We start from the raw sequence: 21,871 nt of genomic DNA, 5'->3' as shown, positions 1-21,871 counted from the left end.
CTAATGACTTCCTCTCTATTTCCTTCTACCATGTAGAATGAAATTCGTTGAGAATCTATCTTATCCACTACTAGACTTTTATGATTTTTAAGCCTTTGACTTATTCTAAGTTCAAAGGGTTGCTTTACATTCTTTTGAGAATTATCCTCTTGAGAATCAACTTTGGATGTAGAAGCTTGAGAATTGTTCTCATGTAACAAATTATCCTTTAGCGATGTTGAAGCGTGAGAATTGTTGTCACATAACATGTTCTCAAAGAATTCAACTTCTCTAGATTTAATCACAATATTAGACTCTAAGTCTAATAGCCTATAAGCTTTACTATTGTTGGCATAACCAACAAAAGCACACTTTATGGCTCTTGAACCTAACTTTGTTCTATTAGGTTCATTTTTCTTGCAATATGCAAGACACCGACTCTCTCTCTCAGCACCTGCTGGAGCCATGGCAAGGAGGAAGACGAAGCCAAAGAATGCTACGACACCAATGATTAGAGGTACCAGGAAACGAGGGTCGAACTCATCTGATAAGGCACTTAAGACTAAAGCAATGGATGAGATTTTAGGAGTGGAAGCAATCGAGTTTGATGCAGATGCTATGATTGATGAGGAGGGGGCGATTGAAGATGATTCTATACCTACGATCTGTTCCTCATCTTTACAACAGCAGAGTAATAGCTATCTGGATGCCATAAAGAAATGTGAAGTGCAAATCAGATCAAGTAACCCTGTTTCTCCCCCAATTCTTCGATCTGAGCGGGTACAACAAAATTTAAACAATAAATATGAGGAGTTAGGGGTTAGGGGTTGGGGGTTCGAAGGTTTTGGAAGGGGTCAAAATCGAAATGGATGATATTGAAGATGAAATTGCTTACTGGAATTCGGCTTTGGTTTGTTATGTGTTAGGGGCAAATCCTCCTCTTTTGCTAAGAGGGTTTGGAAAGATAAAGGAGTCGATAAAATTGGAATACTGGCAAAAGGAGTGCTCATTATTCGTTTTGAGGCTCAAAGCACTAGAGATAATATTTTGAATGGAGGCTATATGTTCTTTGATAGGAAACCGGTTGTGATGAAGCCCTGAGACACTTTTACTGATTACAAGAAAAAAGAGGTGAGCTCAGTACCTATTTGGCTGCAACTTCATGGATTAGATCTAAAATATTGGGGGGGGAAAAGCTCTGTTTAAAATTCTGGGGCAGGTGGGGATTCCATTGATGCTGGATTCATATACTAAGAACAAAGAAAGGTTGATCTATCCTAGGGTGCTGGTGGAAGTTCAGTTAGATCAAGCATTTCCTGAAGTGATTTCATTTACAAATGAATTACAGCAGGAAATTTTTCTAACAGTGCACTATGAATAGTTACCTATCACTTGTAGGAAGTGTTCGGGCATGGGACATTCTGCAGAGATGTGTAGAAAAGAAGATGAAGTTAGACAGAAATGGGTGGTCAAAAAGAAAGTAGAAGGGGCGGTACCTTTGGAAGATTTTCAAAAGAAAGACAAAGAAGGATTTCTTCCTGTTACAAAGGGTAGGAAAGTGATATCAGAGGTGGTCAGAGATACCAAGTTGACTAATAGTTTTCAGACTCTGGAGGAAACAGGAGACATATTGGATGGTCAAGAGGATATTACACATTAGTGAGGGGGAGATCCTACTTGTGGAAATGAATAGGATTATCAGTTGGAATGTCAGGGGGATCAATAAACGCCACAAACAGGAAGAGGTTAAAAAGCTGATATTTGCTATGAAGGTGGGTTTAGTTGGTCTCCTTGAAACAAAAGTACATGCCCACAATTTGGGTTCTGTATATGTTAATATGTTTGCGGGTCGAATTATGGTGAGTTGGAATCCGAGAATGTTTACTGTCAATATTCTGTTATGTACGAGTCAACTAATGCATCTTGATGTTATTTCTGTGGCTGACAAAGAACAGTTCTTGGTTACATACATATATGCAATGAATGATGAACTTGGAAGAGAGATTCCTTGGGCAGATTTAAAGGATATAGCAGACAAGGTTACTGGTCCATGGCTTCTTCTAGGAGATTTTAAAGATATCTTAAGTTTGGAAGAGAGGATAGGTGGAAATAAGAGGCAACAATGTTCTGGGGCATTCAAGACTTGTGTGGATTATTGTAAGGTGGAAGATGTCAAATACACAGGTTCTTTTTTCACTTGGAATAACAAACAAAGTTTAGATACTCGAATTTATTCTAAACTAGATAGAGTACTAGCAAATCAGCAATGGTCAAGTAAATTTCTGAATGCAGAGGTTGTATTTATGTCTGAAGGTGCTTTTGATCACTGCCCAGCTGTTCTTTCTGTCTACTCAGATGTTCCAACAGGGAAGAAACCATTCAGATTTTTTAGAATGTGGCAACAAGTTCCAGATTTTACAACAGGGTTGGAAAGGATTTGGTTGACCAAGGATGGGGGTGCCCCAATGTTCCAGCTAGTTCAGAAATTAAAAAGACTTAAAGTTTTCTTAAAGGAGTTGAACAGCACTGAATTTGGGGATATTCAGGCACTTTATGCATGGAGTTATCAAGTACTACTAGATAGCCAAACAGATTTAGTTCAGAATCCACTTGATCCAGAATTACTCTCTAAAGAAACAGAAGCTCAAACAATATATAAATACCTCAAAGCCAAGTATCTATCATTCTTACAACAGAAAGCAAAGCTTCATTGGATGAAACATGGGGATGATAACACTTCCTTTTTCCATAACAGTATTCAGATTAGAAGGAATATGAACATGATTTACTCAATCAAAGATATGGATGGTGTTTGGATAGATAAACCAAATAAAGTGACTAATGCTTCCTTGAAGTTCTATAGCAGCCTTCTTGGAAGCAAAATGGAAGGAAGAAAATCTGTGTTGCCTCAGATTTTTAATCAAGGCCCTAAAGTCACAGCAGCTCACAAGTGTATTTTAACAACAGAGTTTTCTAATGCAGAAGTGAAAGCAGCTATGTTTGGGATTCCTGGAACTAAATCCCCGGGGCCTGATGGTTTCAGTAGTTTTTTCTACCAAGATAACTGGGAGGTGGTTGGAAGTTTAGTATGTGAAGCTATTCAATCCTTTTTGCATACTGGAAGACTGTTGAAAGAGATTAATTCTACAACTATCACTCTGATTCCTAAAGGCAAATGTCCAGAAACTATTAAGGATTTTCGGCCTATTGCTTGTTGTAATGTGGTGTGCAAAGTTGTAACTAAATTAGTTTGCTCACGATTGAGGAAGGTACTTCTGGATCTTATTGCTCAGAATCAAAGTGGTTTTGTTCAAGGGAGGTACATAGCATATAACATAATGCTAAGCCAAGATTTGATCAGGCATTATGGAAGGGGCGATTCCAAACCGAAATGCATGATTAAACTTGATTTACAGAAGGCATATGATACCATTGAGTGGGAGTTTATAGAAGAAGTGCTGGTTGCTTTCAATTTTCCTACTGAGTTCATTCAGTTGCTTATGATCTGTGTTAGGACCCCCAGGTTTAGTCTCATGTTTAATGGGTCTTTACATGGATTTTTTGCAGCAAAAAGAGGACTACGGCAGGGGGATCCATTATCTCCTCTTCTATTTGTACTAGGGATGGAATATTTATCCTGAATAATGCAAAAGATTTGAAAGATAGAAGGCCTTAAATTTCATGACAGATGTGGATATCTTCAACTAAATCATCTCTACTTTGCAGATGATGTCTTATTGTTCTGTCATGGGGATTTTAAATCCGTCCATCTTATACTAAGAGGATTGAAATTATTTTCCCAAACATTTGGACTTCAGCCAAATGCATTGAAATCTGCTCTGTATTGCAGCAACATGGATGAATTAGAGGTTCAAAGGATAATAGTTTCTTCTGGTTTTCAAAGGCAACAATTACCTTTTCAATACTTGGGGATTCCTATTTGTGCACAGAGACTTCCAGCAGTTGAATGTACAATTTTAGTGGACAAAATGGTTCAGCGGATTAAAGTATGGAGCACCAGAAACCTTTCTTATGCAGGCATATCAGTTTTAGTTAATGCAGTATTAATGGAAATTCACACATATTGGGCACAAATCATGATTCTTCCTAAAAAGGTTTTGCAACAAGTTAATGCAATTTGCAGGAACTTTTTATGGAAAGGTATGGCTGATTCTAATACTTCAGGATAGGTTTCTTGGGAGGATATCTGTAAAACTAAGGCTGAGGGAGGCTTGGGTTTTAGGAGGATCAAAGAGTGGAACATAGCAGCTATTGGTAAATATGTCTGGGCAGTGGCCTCGAAAAAAGATTCTTTATGGGTGAGATGGGTACATGCTATGTATATTAGAAAGACTGAATGGTGGGACTACAAAGCACCAAGAGACTGCAGCTGGTACTGGAAGCAGATAGCAAAAGTCAAGGAGAATTACAAGAATCTGAGTATGGCACAAATTTGTCCTACTGGGGTTTACAAGATTGCAGAGGGATACAAAACTTTAGTTACACAATATCGAAAGGTCTCTTGGTATAGGGAAGTCTGGAATAGAGCCATCATACTAAGGCATAGATTCATTTTATGCTGGCTTTTTTAGACAGGTTACAATTGAAGGATAGATTATTCAGATTCAACATAGCTAGTGATAATCAATGTCTGCTTTGTGCTAGTGGCAAGGAATCATGATAACATATTTTTTTTGCTTGTCACCTGAGTTCTACATGTCTGAGGGACATTAAGGTCTGGCTAGAATGGAACTCAGCAGCTTCTAACTTACCCAAGCTGCTGTGGTGGATTGCAAAGTCACGAATTTGTAGATTCAGGAAGCAAGTGTTCATAGTGGCTTTGGCTGCATTGATATATCAGATTTGGTGGGCCAGAAATGAAACTTTGTGGAATCATAGAGTTTATACAATCACAGTTCTTATTCAAAAAATTCAAAGTAATGTAAAGAATAGAATTAGAAGCCTTATGACTAACAAGATACAAAGGATAGATAGAGAATGGTTTGAAAAATTGTAATAGAATGTTGACAGGCCTATCAAATTGGTGTTGTTAGTTTGTAAATTGAAAGTTAGCAATACACATATCTGATTTACCAAAAAAAAAAAAATATGCAAGACACCCCCTCACTTTGAAGTACCCTATGTTGGGTTTTCTTCCTTTCCATAACTCATATGGAGATATCTCATTTTTCTTCATCGGTATTCAATTAAGAATGTGACAAGCGGTTAATAATGCTTCACCACATAAGTTGAAATTCAACTTAGATAACACCAACATAGAATTTATCATCTATAGATAAGTCCTATTTTTCCTTTCGGCAACACCATTGTGTTGTGGTGTATAAGGTGCGGTGCACTCATTAATTATACAATTTTCTTCACAAAATGTATTGAATTCATTAGAGAAGCACTCTTCCCCTCTACCACTTTTTAGCACCTTAATCTTTTTATTTAGTTGATTTTCAACTTCTACTTTATATATATTAAAAGCATCAAAAGTTTCATCTTTATGCTTTAAATGAAACACATAGGTATATCTACTAAAATCATCTATAAAAGTAAGAAAATACCTTTTACCACCTCTAGTTAAAATACTATTTAATTCACAAAGATCACTATGGATTAAATCTAGTAAATTAGATGATCTTTCTACACTAGGAAAGAGTTTCTTAATCATTTTTGCTTTAACACATGTTTCACATTTACCGTATTTTTTAATATTGCATGCAATCATACCACATTTTACTACTTTTTTCATGGTTGAAAAACTTATATGAGATAGTCTAAGATGCCACAAAAATAAAGAACCATTCTCAACCATATAGGCGGAATTAACATTTTTATTGATAACATTGAAAGTTACATCATTGGTGCACAATTTAACCATACCCTCACAAGAGTACCCCTTTCCCAAAAATATATTTGATTTGGTAAGTATAAGTTTACCGGACTCAAAAATGGCTTTAATGCCGAGCTTGCCAAGAAAATCACCAGTTACCAAGTTTCTACTCATTTCATGAACATAAAGTACATTCACTAATGTAACTTTCTTGCCGGAGGTGAAAAAGACTTCAATGGTACATTTGCCAAGTACCTTGGATTTTCCCTCATTGCCCATTTGAATCTCATGGTTGCCCTTTCACTCTTCAAAGGTCTTGAACAATGATTTTTCATAGGTGACATGGACGGTGGCACATGTATCATACCACAACCCTTTCACCTTGCCTTGGACCGCATTCACCTCACTAAGGGTAGCAAGTATGTTTTCCTCTTGAGTTGCATTCACCTTATGTCCTTGTTGGTCTTTTCTATGCCTATACTCTCTAGCATAGTGCCCTTTTTCCCACACACAAAGCAAGGACCTTTCTCGCCCTTAAACTTGTTTGGGTTGATTTTTGGACCCAAGGATTTCTCGTTACCCTTTTTCCCTTTGTTTTTGGGATGTTTTGGTTGTGACACCGCATTTGCTTTGGAAGTCTCTCCATTAGACCCCTCCACAAGTTTATCTCTACATATCGATTCCTCTTCGATTCGAATATGCTTTTGGATTTCCTCCAAAGAATCATCCTCATTTTTATGAAGGATTCTTTTCCTATAGCTCTTCCAAGTTGGTGGTAATTTAGCCACTATAGCACCAACTTGAAAGGCCTCGGGAAGCTCAATCTTTAACACTTTCAATTTGTTAACAATTATTTTCAATTAATGTATTTGAGGAAGAATAGGTTTATCACCAAAAAATTTGAAATCAAAGTATTGAGATATCAAAAACTTTTTGGTACCTTCCTCTTTCGCCTTGAATTTTGTCTCAAGTGCATCCCATATCTCCTTGGCCGATTTGGTCTCGGTGTAGATGTCATAAAGCCTATCAGAAAGGGCATTCAGGATATGACCCCTACAAAGGAGATTGTCCTCCTCCTTCTTCCTTCTTTTCTCCACCTCCTCGGGAGTGTCCTTGTCGGGTGGCGTTGGGAGAGGTTCTAGAGTGGATTCTAGAATGTAGGCAATTTTGAGAGTGGTCAAAAGGAATCTCACCTTGCCTTGCCACCTAGTGAAATTGGACCCATCAAACCTATCCAACCTCACTAGGTCTTGATTCATTATATTGATGGTCTCACCTTCCATTGAAACAAACAAGGATAAGCTTTTGAATGTTAGGAAAATATGTATTTGTCTCAATGGAAATGGTAAGAAAATGACAACTCTATGCAAAAATATTATAATAGACAAGGATTGATTAAATAAAGTGTTATAACTCTATAACTGAAAATACAAATGAACAAAAGAAGAAGAAGAAGAAGAGAATAGTGAAATACAACTCTAAGCAAAAGATTACAAATAAAGTAAAGTGTTTGAAACAAAAGAAAAGAAAAGATTACAACTCTTAAATAAGAAATACAAGTAAATAGAGAAGAGGAATATAAAGATGAAAAGCAATAGAATGAAAGAAAGGAACAAGAAACAAAAGATAAACAACTCTCATTCACACAATCCGGATAAGCTTCTCTAACTTTTCTCTTTGTTATTTTCTCTATAAATGGTAGAAGAAAGACCAAATTTGGGGACTTTTGAATTTTAGTGGAAAAAAAGTTTGCATAGATTGGGGATTGAGTAAGAGAGCATTGTGTCAACTTAAGCATCAGAGTTTCTTTTGCAGTTACACCACTTATGTTTTCTCTACTCATTCCATTGAAGAACACATTTATGCCATTGACCTTGTCAATGGAATATGTAAGTTATACGTGATCTTCATCAACATAGGAACAATCTAAGATTTTTGAACAAGTGAAATTCAGGGAAAAGAATTGGGAGGAAGATTTAGACCCAAACAATTGGCGCCTTCTGTAGGAAACAAACAAGAAAGCGATGTGAAATAATAATAGAACTTATTAAAAAAAATTCTTAATAGTTCTTAATTTTTGTGTCTTTTGCAAAATTTGATGGTAACAAGTAAAGAAAAGAAGATGCCTCGTTCAAAAACACAACTAGAAGAAGATGCAAGCCAATCATCGCAAGTAGAATACATGAAAGAGTTACACAAAGTGATGCAATTTATACATCAAATGAAAGAACAAGAGGATGTAATATTCTGATTGATCGAGGAATGACGACAACAAGCGGAAGATCGGCACCAAAAGCGAATAGAAGAAATGGTTTTGCAACAGGCCAAGTTGATGGTGGAACTAATCATGATAAGGAAAGAGAAAGATATATGTCAAGGGCGAGCTAATGCCAGAGTAGCAGGGGTTGCTGATGAAACTCAACCGGAAGTAAACCTGGAGCTGCCAGGAATGGAGGAAGATATCCCAGAGATCTACAAAGAAGAGGTACAAAAATCAACCTCATAGAGGAAAAGAGAAAAGTGAAACACATATTGCAAAAAAAGTTCGAGACACCAACCACATAAACAGTCATAGGCTTGACAATCTCCATCGACACCTGTGATACCGCCGGACTGGAAAGAATAAATGATGAAGGAAGTCCTTGACAAAGTAAATGTTGTGAGTACCCAGAGTTTGATGGATATGGCCAACGAAGCCATCAAAAGCATTTTTTAAGTCACCATTCACTGTCTGGATCATTAGTGAACCAAAACCGAAAGAATTGATGATGCCAAATTTTTCCCAGTTTGATGGAAGTTCAGATCCGTCGAATCAAATCTCATAATTCCAGCAAAAGATGGTGATGTAAAATGAGAATGAAGCAATGCAGTACAGGGCCTTTGCGACCACTTTGGTAGGGCCAGTAGTATGGTGGTCTAAGAAGTGGAAACCAAAGTCAGTAAACTCTTTTGTGGAGCTAGGCGAGTTGTTCGTGCAGCAATATTCAGGAAATACTGAAACAACAAAAACAATGGGTGACTTGTATTCGATACAACAAGAGGTAAATGAGCACCCATGTGCATATCTGAAAAGGTACTTGAAGTTGGTGCATTAGATCAATAATGTAGATAAGGCAGTAGCAACGAATTTGTTATGACAGAGTTTGCAAAAGGGGTCGTCGTTGAGTGAGGAACTCTTCTTAAATCCACCAAGAGACCTTTTAGAGATACAGATGGGAGCAGAATGAGTGTTTAACATATTTGAGATAAGAGATGAAGAGGCTAGGCACACAACATTAATTACTAAGCCCACTGAAGGGAATCCTCCCTTAGGTGACAAAAGAGACAAGAGGAGAGCAGAACAATCCATCACGGGAAGCAGGAATGGCCCAAAATGCTCAAGAGAAGAAAATGATATCAAATACCCGCATATAGAAACTACAGTATCGGTGGATCAAATTTACAATGAGAATAAAGATAAACCAATTTTGAGGGATCCATTTAAAATAACTTCACTGGTGGAATGAAGAGATAAAACTAAGTACTGCACATTCCACAAAGTTGTGGGCCATACCTTAGCAGAATGCAAATCATTATACAATCAAGTGCAACGCATCTTGCGAATGGGAGGATTGTCACAGTATGTCAAAACTGCACAAAATGTAGCACAACAACATCGAGCATCGCCAAAGTCACATGCACAGGCAGTGGCGGAGCTGAATGCACAGTCGCAAGTAGTAATAGAAGAACAACCTCAACAATCGCTGAAACAAATCCCGATGATATTTGGATACACAGAACCCTCGATAGAAAGGGAAGCAAAGATTAAATTTGAGAAAGATATGAGGAGAGGGTGAAGAGAATGTGCCATCTGCACCACTCAGTCAATTACGTGGCCCCAACAATTCCCTACGCATCCCTTCACTTTCAGTGAAGATTATTTGAAAGAAGAAAATCTAACGCATGATGATGTGTTAGTGATTAAGTTACAGATAGAGAACTGCCAATTGAGCAGAGTATTGGTAGATGGGGGAAGTAGCACGGAGCTCCTCTTTTATGATGCTTTTAAAGCCATGGGGATATCAGAAGACAGGCTGAGGGCATCCACTTTCCCTATTCTTTCATTTAACAGAACAAAAGTAATTCCAAAAGGAGCGATTGAGTTGAAGGTAACAGTCGTCGAGTGCACCCTAGTTGTAGAGTTCGTAATCATTAACGCTTAGTCGGGATATGATGCAATCAAGGGAAGGTTGTGGGTGCATAGAATGGAAGAAGTAGCTTCAACCTTACACCAAGTGCTGAGGTGTCAATCACCTTGTGGGACTTATACTATCGACATAAAAGGATGTCAAAAACAAGCTAAGAAATGTTGTGTCCTATTAAAAGAGGTCACTTAAGCGGGAAAATGAGAAGAAGCACTGGAAGAGGAGGCATAGAAATTAAAGGGCAAGTTACCCGCCTATCAAAAAGCTCTTGAAGATTAAGAAAAATGCGCAGAACACTGGTCGACTGTTGATGAGTTAGAAGAAGTACAGTTAGACGTTGAATGCACTGAAAAGACTGTACTGGAAAATGCCTGAATGAATGATGAGCAGAAACACTTGCTAGTGGAATTCTTGGCAAAAGACACCTCCACATTCGCATGGATAGTAAAGGACATGCCAGGAATAGACCCTACAGTTATGACACATCAGTTGAACATAGATACGCAATTCCTGGCAGCAAAACAAAAACAGAGATGATTTGCTCTAGATATAAATTAGGTCATTAATGAAGAAGTGGAATGATTATTGCAAATTAGAGCCATTGAGGAATGCTTGTAGCCATCTTAGACGTCAAACCCCCATAGTTGTACCAAAGAAAAATGGGAAGAAACGAGTGTGCATCGATTTCACCAATCTAAATAAAGCTTGCCCAATGGATAATTTTCTGCTACCGCGAATAGATCAGATGGGGGATACAACTACTGGGTATAAGCAAATGAGCTTTTGGGATGCTTATTCTAGTTATAATCAAATTCTAATGGAAGAAGAAGACACAATCCATACATTGTTCAAAACTAAGTAATGGCTATACTATTATAGAGTCATGCCCTTTTGGCTGCGCAATGCTGGAGCAACATATCAATGACTTATGAACAAAATCTTCGTTGAACAGTTGGGATAGATAATGGAGGTGTATATTGATTATATGGTTGTAAAGTCCAAAAGGAGGTTGATCATTTGAAACATCTAGAGGAATGCTTTGATGTGCTGAATAAATATAATATGAAGTTGAACTTGACAAAATGCGCTCTCGGAGTAACTTTTGGACATTTCTTAGGCCATGTTGTGAGTAAAAAAGGAATTGAGGAAAATCCAACACAGATAGAAACTTTTTCAGAGATCACTGAACCACGCACTGTACGAGATGTGAAAAAAATCACAGGCAAAATTGTTGCATTAGGTTGTTTCATTGCACAAATGTCAGACCGTTGTGAACCCTTCTTCCAATGTATCAAAAAGAATTTACAATCATTATGGGGATTTGAGCAGTGCGGAGCATTTGAAGAATTTAAGAGTTATCTAAGTACGCCACCAGTGCTGAGCACCCCAGAGCAAGATGAAGAGTTTTATATGTACTTAGCAGTGTCAGCTATGGCAATGAGCGCACTACTATTCAAAGAGGTAAAGGGAAAGCAAAATACCAATCTTCTATGTAATTAAAATGATGCTAGATGTTGAGACGCTATAGCATTTTGGTGAAATTTGTATTAGCCCTCATGAAAGCTAAGAAACGATTATGGTACTACTTTGAGACACATATGCTGACTGTGCTGACCGAATTTCCGCTTAAAAAAATCTTGGCAAACCTTGACCTATCTGGACACATGTCTAAATGGGAAATCGACCTTTCCACATATGATGTAAGGTTTGCACCATGGAAGTCAAAGAAAAGGCAAGTGTTGGCAGACTTTCTGGCGGAAATTAACTCATTTCAAGGTGAACCCAAACATGAGGTGCAACTCATAGAAAAAAAATTGGATGTGGATAATGAGTGTAGAGGGATCAGTAAATACCAATTTAGCAAGCGTAGGTGTGGTGTTAAAGGCCCCGTCTGACCTGAGGATTGAAGAAGCTCTGCAATTGCAAAACAAAGTGACCAATAACGAAGCAGAATATGAGGCATTGATATATGGGTTGGAAATGGCAAGTAGTTTGGGTATCAAATGGCTAAGGGTGAGAGAGGATTCAAAACTAGTAACTGAGTAGGTCAGTGGAAATTTCGATGTTAAGGAGCTGAGAATGGTAACGTATATGAGTACTATGAAGCATCTACAAGCCAAATTCGCACAATTCAAGCTCATGAAGGTGCCGAGAGAAATGAACTATCGTGCATACGAGTTAGCTAAGAAGCCTTCATTGGCAAATTTTACGCGCAAATCGTCAATCATCATTAGTGCAACAGATCGTAGAAATTGCAAACGTGTTTCGAGATAGCGCAACCAAGTGAATTTTGGATGGATGCAATTGTAACACATATATATAAGGGATGGAACATTGCCTACTGATAGAGATGAATCCAGGAGTCTGAAAACCAAAGCAGCGCGATACACCCTAATCAATGACCAGTGGTATTGAAAGTCTTTCAATGGTCCGTACTTGAGGTGTTTAAATTCAAAGGAAGCTAAAAAAAATTGATTGAGGAGATCCATGAAGGAGTGTGCAGCAATCATTCAGGCAGTCGAAGCCTAGCTCATAAGGCTCTTACTGCAGGGTATTATTGCCCATACATGATGACAAAGGCAGGAAAACACACAAGAATGTGTGATAAGTGCCAACAACATGCACCATTAATACACCAGCTCGCACAACCTTTACATTCGGTTGTTGCACCGTGGTCGTTCGCGAAGTGGGTAATGGATGTAGTAGGAGAGTTTCCTAGAGCTGTTGGAGGAAAGCGTTACGTACTATTGACCACATAATATTATACCAAATGGGTAGTTGTTGAAGCTTACACCACCGTGGGGAACTTTGATACAGTAAACTTTGTAAGGAAGCACATAATTTTCAAGTTTGGAATTCCCAAGGAGATTATAGTAGACAATGGAACATCGTTCAACAATGCTAAAGTTAAAGAGTTGTGCGAGCGTTTTAAGATTTACTTAATGTTTGCCTCAGTTAACTATCCATAAGAGAACGGGCAGGCCGAGGCTACTAATAAAGTAATATTAAGCAATATAAAGAAGGACTTGGAAGAAAAAAAAGGAGCTTGGATATAGGATTTTCCAAAAGTTCGATGGGCATACAGAACTACGCGCAAAATGTAACAACCCAAAGTTTGCTAATAGGGTTTAGTGCCTTGATTAGCATGTCAAGGGGGAACAATTGGATATATGTATGTTTAATTGGTTAAATGCGTGACTATGTGACATGCATGACTAATATGATTATATGAATATGTTATATGCATGTTTATGAGTATTAAATATGCATGTGGGCCCTTTTCTGTTTATAAGGGCATATTTGTAATTTGGCCCATTGAGGGCATAAATGTGATTTTATGTGATAAATGATTGAGACCACATTATTATGTGGATATATTTGTAGGATATGGCTCAAGGCGGTCCTAGTGAGCGAATAAGCGAAATAGTCACAACGGGGTTTAATACCCGGCTTGGGGGGAGCCTAGGGGTATTATGGGGAATTTAGAGAATATTTTGGGATTTATTAGATATTGAATAAGTATTTGGTAATTAATTAGACATGACGGGATCAATTGGTTAATAGTAGGAACACTTAATGAATTAGCATGAACTGGGGGGAAATGACTGTTATACCCTTATGGGCAAGGAGGAGCTGAATTAGTCTAAGGGGCAATTTAGTCTTTTTAGGGGTTAAAGGATATACTCTGTGGGGACTCTAGACTTATCCAGAAACCACCCCAAGAGTTCTAAAAACTCAGCCTTATCTCTCTTCCTCATATATGATTTCCCTACCTCTCTCTTGCCCTTGAAGAAGTCTTGAGGAACTGAAGCATTGAACTAGGGAATTCAGTTGGGAAACTTGGGAATTTAAGCTCAAGGATTGAAGGTTTGAAGCTGAGGGTTTAGCTACCATTGAGGTAAGAATTTTGTCTAGTTTCAGTTAGGAATTCAGGTCATATGATCAATTGGTCTAGGTTCTTGAGTAATAGTTAATTGATGATTTAGGATGGTAAGTTCATAAGGATTTTGGGTGTTTTTTATGCTTAAGGTGTGTGACTAAGAGTTCTAGACTCGTATATGAACCTGGTTTTGGCTACAGTACATGTTAAGGTTGGATTTCTGGATTGGAAGTTGGGGGAAACATGCTGGAAACCCAGAGATTTCTGGGTACTGAGGGTGGGGGCGGCGCGATCCAGCTCATGGGTGTTGCGGCCCGCATGCCCAGAATGCCCTGGGAGGGCTCTCTGTCTTGAGGGCGCACTGCGACTCTAGGGGGCAAGTCACGGCCCACCTCCCCTAGATGCATGGGTTCGTGCCTCTGACATGAGGCGCACCATGACCCTTAGGGCCAGGTCACGACCTGCCTAGGGAACTTTCGCCTAGGTTAGCTTTTAGGCTTGGGAAAGCTCGGGGGTTCGAACCTAAGCGCTCGGAATGATTTCTACTACCCGGTTTAGTAGAATTCGAGGTCCCAGAGGCTAGCTATTATTTCCTAAACATTTTTTTGGGTTTTGAATTAATAGTTACCCATTAATACTGTGAGTAGGTTAATCGTGAAGGCTCAGGACTGAGGATCATGCTTGGGACCGTTCTTAATTCTTCGCTCGAGATTCGAGGTAAGAAAGTTGCACCCATGTGGTTGTGTTTGGGACTAAGATTCCCTGTATCTGGAGATATGTTACGTGACTATTATTATGTGAAATGTGACAGTACGGCCTAAGGGAGCCAATACTGACGATTAGCGCATTGGACGCGACTCGGCCACTGTGAGCTGGGGTCAACTTACTAAACCGAGGGCTCGACCTAAGGGCTCCGACCCTGAGCATTTGTATTACTGGTTAAAAATATGTTCTTGAAAGTCCATGTTTACTATTATTAGTTTGATGCTTATAATCTGTTGAGTTTCTGATTGACTGTTTTAAGATTGATTGGATGCTACTACTATTTATGTGTTTGTTTTTTATGGTTTTCTTATTAGGCCTTGGCTCACATGTGCTACATGGTGCAGGTAAAGGAAAATGGAAATTGGACCAACCATGAGTTGGAGACCTCTGGGGGCGAAGTGTACATAGTCAGCTGCTCATTTGCCACGACCGAGGGAAAGTACAAGGACAGAGCCCTAGAACTTGTATTTTTCCATTAGGGTGGCTTTTAGATGTACTATCTTTTGGAGGTTTTAAATTATCACTTATACCTTGTTTTTGGGATCCCATGTATTAAGCATCCTTTTTAACGAAAATTAACCGTTTATGATCAAATCTTTTAACCCTAACCTGATCATTGACCTTGGTTATCCGTTCAAATGACTTGATTAGCAAATCTTGAACTGTTTCAAGCACACAGTGTAACGGTCTTGGTTATCCAGGGTGTTACAACTTGGTATCAGAGTGGTCTAGGTTTATGGGTTCCTGAAGACTGGTTGGGCATGTACACTTGCTGCTAAAGACAAGCTTGACTCAGGGTTTGGTAACTGTATATATGTAACTACATGCTTAAATGTCTAAATGAAATGTAAATGTTTTAATATGTATGATTAATAAGGAGCATGAGATACTGATAGGGTCTGACCCTTGAATGTTGTGTGATTATAATGAGGAATGCGTATTAGCATTGTTGCTGCATGTGAATGAATGTTTAAATGCTTGTTTGCATCTTGATTGCATATAGCTGGTTGAGTTTCAATGATGGACCATGGAAAGATTGTTAACCATTCATCATTTCCTGACTGTCGAGTCCTTGATTACAGATAAACTTCAATAGCTATGCATCAAAGGCAATCAATACGACTAGCCGACACAGGGTTCGAGGCTAGAGATGATGAACAAGGCCAGAACCCTCCGCCAGTTCCTGAGAACTTGCAGCAGATACTTGCTGATATGCAAGCTCAATTACAGAGTCAAGAAAAGCATATTTTCCTTCTGAGATATCAGGCTCTGTCAGGGAGTACTGCCCCTATTGTCCACCTGCTGTGGTACCAGTTGTACAGCCACATGAGGTTGGGAATAGGTGAGAGCCACTTTACGAACGGTTTAGAAAGCAGCACCCTCCAACCTTTGAAGGAGGACCAGATCCACTGAAAGCTGAAACATGGATGAGTATGATCACCACCATCGTAGATTTGATGAGGGTGGAAGGTAATGACAGGGTGGTCTGTGCAACCTATATCCTTCGAGAGGTTGCCCGTTTTTGGTGCGAGGAGGCATCACATACTCAAGACATTAGTGCTATGAGTTAATATGGGTTTAGAGACCTGTTCGGCCAAAAATATTATAACGTTGTCGTCAGGGTAACAAAGGTGAATGAGTTTATTGGGTTGGTACAGGGAAGGATAACAGTTACTGAGTATGCCCTGAAGTTTGACAGGCTTGCGAAGTTCGCACCAGATTTAGTGCCTATTGATGCAGCTAGACAAGACAGGTTCATTGAAGGGCTTAATGCTATGATAGCCTAAGATGTGAGTATCACAATAGTGTTGGAGTTTTATTCCCTAATTAAAACCAAAATTCTTTGTAATCTCATTTTATTATCAATAAAAGAATGGAAATCATTTTTTGACTTGGTCAATCACTTTGCTCACATGTTTTATTTTCATGAGTATTTGTTTAATATAAACATCTATTAAATCTTGAGCATATAACTAATCTTATTTATAGTGACGTAATCACAGTGGAATATAAATATGATTATATGTTCAAAATAAGTTAGTCCTAATATTATTCAGTGCACAAGATTTACACTGACTTGCCAATCTATGATATGATCTACTTACACATTTCAGTGTTATTTTCTTTCCAGAACATTAGCAAAGTAGATAAGATCGGGTGTATTTGTTACATCAGACATGACCGATATTGACAGTTGATAAGATAAGTAAATATACCGTTATTATCTATTCTAGTCATATCATATAGTTGACCATAGGTCAATTCAATCTCAATTCTGAGTGGTTAGTATTCTAACTGATTGTATTATTTGAGTTCTTTGACTTGTTCGTTACCAGCTCACCCTACGGACTAGCCCATACTTACATCTTGGGAACTCGGTAGTATAATTGAGTGGGAGTGTTAATCATAGATATGAACATCTATAGCTTTTGATGAAGAAGTGAAACGAGGGTTTCCTTTTAGTTTGGTTCAAGGTGTTAAATGATAGAGATCTCATTTCGGTAATTAAATTAGTTTACAGAAATATCATTTACAAGGAACTAAGTGTTTTAAGGATAAAATACAATAAGGGGTAAAACGATATTTTAATCCTATCTCATTGTAGACCGTATATAAAGGATTGAGTGACAATTATGGTTGTAACAATGGATAATTAATAGCGTATCTATATTAGTTATAGAACATTCTATGAATTCAAGAGTGCAATTTCAAGTCTATAGTGGAGTCATGAGGAATTAATAAGTTAGTAAATTTATTTGTTAGATTTATGAGAACTTATTGGAGCTTGATTTCATAGGCCCATGGTCCCCATTGTACCTTGGATAAAATCGTCTAGATAGTCTCAATTAATTGATTTAATTATCAATTAGAATTTCAAAGTTGACCATGTCAATTTTGGATAGTTTCACAGAGTTATGTAATTTTAAGAAAAGACAAATTATGGCCGATTTGTTAATTAAGATAAATTGGTATCTAAATTAATAAATACGTTTAAATCAATGTTCAAATTATAAATAATTAATTTGATAAAGGATTTAAATAATTATTTAATTAATTAAATCAATAGAAAATAATACAAGCCTTAATTTTAAGTCCAATGGGCTTATAATCAAATGAGAAATTTCACGGGCCTAAAGCCCATGGTAATTTCGACCTAGGGCTTCAAATTGGCTATTATTTTATTGATTTTTTAATTAAATTAAATGGCCTAATTGAGTCTATAAAATGAATGTTTAGAGAGAAGTCAAAGGAGTTGACAGAAAAGTTTAATCACTGGTTTTCTGATAGTTTTAGATTCTCTCTAAACACAAGTCCTTTTCTAAGCCTCTTTGTTATTTTCTCTTCTTCTCTCTGTATCTATCTCATGTGTTGAGAATTGCCCACACTAGTCTAGGTGATTCTAAGGATACATTGGAAGACTGAGAAGAAATTAGAAGACTGGTTCAGTTTCTTGATAATACTCTGCGACAGAAAGGATACAAGAGTTAGAGAAACTGAAGGAAGGACTCTTTCATTCCAATGCGTATACTGTAAGTATTCTTATCTTTGTTTCTCTTTTAAGTCAATTTTAGAAACATGTTCTAGGTTATCTCATATTAATTTGTTTAATATTAGATCTACATGAATATAAATAAAGATCTTGTATAAGTTTTCCCAACAACAGGCCTCGGAGCCTTTGATAATCTTTATTTTCATGAATGAACATGTTTAAAATTGGATTATTTGATGTGTTTGAATAATTGGATGGTTTTCATGTTTTTATGCAACATATTGATGTTATGTGATTATTAGCAATTTTTAGGTTATTTTGTTATGTTTTCTATGATATTAATTTTTATATATGGTTTATTTTGTGTAAAACATGTTAAAAATTAATTAGAAAATGATTTTCGTTTGAAAAATTGCTCAAAAAAATTTTGTTGAAAAGTTTGGCCTGGCTGCCCATGCGCGCCACCCGGACGCGCACCGCGTGCACCAGCTCGCGCACCCAGCCCAGAAATTATTTTTTTAAAAATTATTTTTTTGAAAATTAAAGAAAAATAAAATTTGTGGAAATAAATTATTTATAATCAAAGCCAAAAATATCAAATTTGTTTTTGTATTTAAAATTGTTTTTTTTTTAAATAAGATATTTTTGTTAGTTGAGATTTAAATAATTAGATATTTTCTACAATGACCGCACGCCGCCCCGTGCGCCATCCGCACACGCGCACACTTGCGCGCACCTAGCCCAGAAATTATTATTTTTTAAAATTAAAAATAAATAAAATTTGTGGAAATAAATTATTTATAATCAAAGCAAAAATATCAGATTTGTTTTTGTATTTGAATTTTTTTTTTAAAAAAAAAGATATTTTTGTTAGTTGAGATTTAAATAATTAGATATTTTCTACAAATATTCAAATTCAAATTCAAATTCAAATTTAAAAATAAACTAACAACTTAATTATAAATCTTTTAATATATTAAAATATTAGAATTATGATATCAGATATTTAAGATATTTCCATTTAAATTCTTCATATTTTTATTAAATCTTAATTTGAAAATATAAAAACATTTCTATTCTATAGTTTTTAATATTTAAATTATTTGAAATTTGAATATTGTTAGTTAGATATTTTTATGTATATTTGAATTTGTTTATCTGTTTTGAGATATTTTATGATTGTTATAACTATTAATATTTTATTTTTTAATGGTTAAAATATTAGCTATAGTTGTAACAACACAATATATTTTTGAAAAACAGTTAAGATATTGATTTTAAAATTTAAAATTGGTTAAGTTTTGAAAAATATCATTTTTTCAGCCAATTAATAAAATATTTTTTTAATAAATGGGATTTAAATAAACTTTGGTTAATTGTTGATAAATCCTATTTAAATTAAATTAATATTTTTTTCAAATTAACCTAAAACGAAGTTGATTGTTGATAAATGAAATTTAAATTAACTATTGTTAATTATTGATAAATTTAATTTAAATTGACTATTTTTTGTAAAATTTTAATTAATTTGAATTTTTTGATAAATTCTAAATAATTAATTGTGGTATTTTTGCAAATGAAATAAATTGTAGTATTTTTGCATAAATTCATAGAATTGCTCATATATAAACATGATTAGGCCCATCCAATTATAACATGTTTGTTTGCACTATATGTGGTATTTTTGCAATTGGTCTTAGATGCATATAGTACCCCATATGTTTGTTAGATATATAGATGCATAAAGTGGCCCATATGTTTGTTAGACATATGGTTTTTTCCAAATAAAATATTCATAAAATGATAGGATTTATTTGGGCCCATTAGAAAATGTAAAGTTTAAATTCCTCTCTTGTGGGTGATTCCACTTGTGAAGGCCCATTTGCTTTGTATGACTATAGTGGGCCTAATCAATTAATAACAATTAATAAAACGAAGGTTTAAATTCCTATCATTTGGACCTTGTATGGAAGATTGGGGCATTTGTAGTGGGAACGACATACTTGACCCAGCCCTCCTCCATACAAGCCCAATCGTTAAGGCCCATTTACCTGAGTTGGATTTAATTGTATAGGTTCATTATATTAGTTAAACCTAAATATTGATTAGTAACAAATTAATTCTTAATTTTATTTTTTCTTCTTCTATTCTTAATCTCTACTGGTTTGTGTTTAATGCTTACAATTTACTGGCCATTTATTGTATGATTTATGATTTCAATTCGAGACCCGAGAGGGGAGAGTTAAAATTCTATAGCCGTTGAGACATAGATTGCATAGGACGATAATGTCTATATGATTTGTGTAGCTTTTAGGGTTATGATGTTTAATGCCTGCTATATGTTGAAATTTGTCACAAATATGTAGAAGATTTGGATATAGGTTGAGTTCTTTTTGTCTTGATAAAGAATTGAGATTGCCTTTGATAACCTGCTATTAAGATAGAATTAGAAGATTGAATTATACTGAAATAGTTAAATTGACAAGTGAATTAGTTGATGAAATTAATACCCTAGGTCTTTATTCTTGAATTACTCGTTATTATTGCTTTGCTTACTTTAGCTTTTACTATTATCTTATTAATTAATCTTAATTTCGATCGTCAAATAGAAAACGAGAGTAAATTATTGGTAATTGATTAGTAGTCTACGTGGGACAATCCCGTTCTTACGAAAATTATTATTTGTCACGACCACGTATAATTGTGTGCGTTATTTTACCGATCAAGTTTTTGGCACTGTTGCCGGGGACTATTTGATCAATATCAAAATAATTGATTCTTGTTCAAATTTGGCTTCTCCTTGACATTTTTGTTAATATATTTCCTTACTTGCCTCTTGATTGCAGGGTTAACTTGTGTATGCGACGTTAAGGAATTGTGTCACTAGTGCCTGTTGATCCTGAGATTGAGAAGACTTGTAAGTGAAATAGAAAGCATAAGAGGTTAGAGAGAACGGTTGTGAATGCAAATAACGGTGTCAACAACAATGCAAATCTGGGTAACACATGTAACGCAACAGCTGGGGCTGACCTGCCATTGAGAAATTATGTACTCCTTACTATTACGGGATACATTCAAGTATTCGTCCTCCTACTGTCGAGGCGAACAATTTTGAGATAGAACCATCGATCATTCAGATGGTACAGAACTGTGTCCAATTCTAGGGACTACCAAATGAGGATCCGAATCTCCACATCACAATGAACGGGGTGAGTAACGATTCTGTAAGATTAAGATTATTCCTATTTTCATTAAGAGACATAGCTAAGGGTTGGTTGAACTCATTACAAGCCAACTCTATCGCCACTTGGGAAGACTTGGCTCAGAAATTTCTTGCTAAATATTTTTCCCCTGGGAAGTCAGCCCGATATAGAGGAGAGATTAATAACTTTCATTAGTTGGATGGGGAGTCTTTATATGATGTGTGGGAACGGTTTAAATGGTTGCTAAGGAAGTGCCCACATCATGGTATAGAGAAGTGGCTGCTGGTGCACACGTTTTACAATGGTTTGAGGGGAAATACAAGGACCATTATTGATGCAGCATCGGATGAAGTGTTTATGAGAAAAAGCACTAATGAAGCTTATGGATTACCGGAAGAGTTGGCCATGAATAATTACAATTGGCCCACTGAGTGTGAGAACAAGAAGGTGGGAGGAGTCTTTGTGGTCGATCTTCTTGCTTTATTGATCGCTCAAATGGCATCTCTACCAAAGCAATTGTAGCATAATAGC

General features: G+C 36.5%; 1 non-coding gene across 1 annotated transcript; it reads right to left on the bottom strand.

The window, feature by feature from the left end:
* Nucleotides 1–21,504: 21,504 nt before the first annotated feature.
* On the bottom strand, nucleotides 21,505–21,609 carry LOC133787713 (small nucleolar RNA R71). The gene has a single exon (XR_009872716.1). It is a non-coding gene; the product is annotated as a small nucleolar RNA R71 (small nucleolar RNA).
* Nucleotides 21,610–21,871: the final 262 nt, after the last annotated feature.

The sequence above is a fragment of the Humulus lupulus genome, chromosome 6, assembly GCF_963169125.1.
Source record: "Humulus lupulus chromosome 6, drHumLupu1.1, whole genome shotgun sequence".
Taxonomy (NCBI): Eukaryota; Viridiplantae; Streptophyta; class Magnoliopsida; order Rosales; family Cannabaceae; genus Humulus; species Humulus lupulus.
Note: the sequence above shows the minus strand (reverse complement) of the source record. Positions and strands in the feature narration are given on the sequence as shown.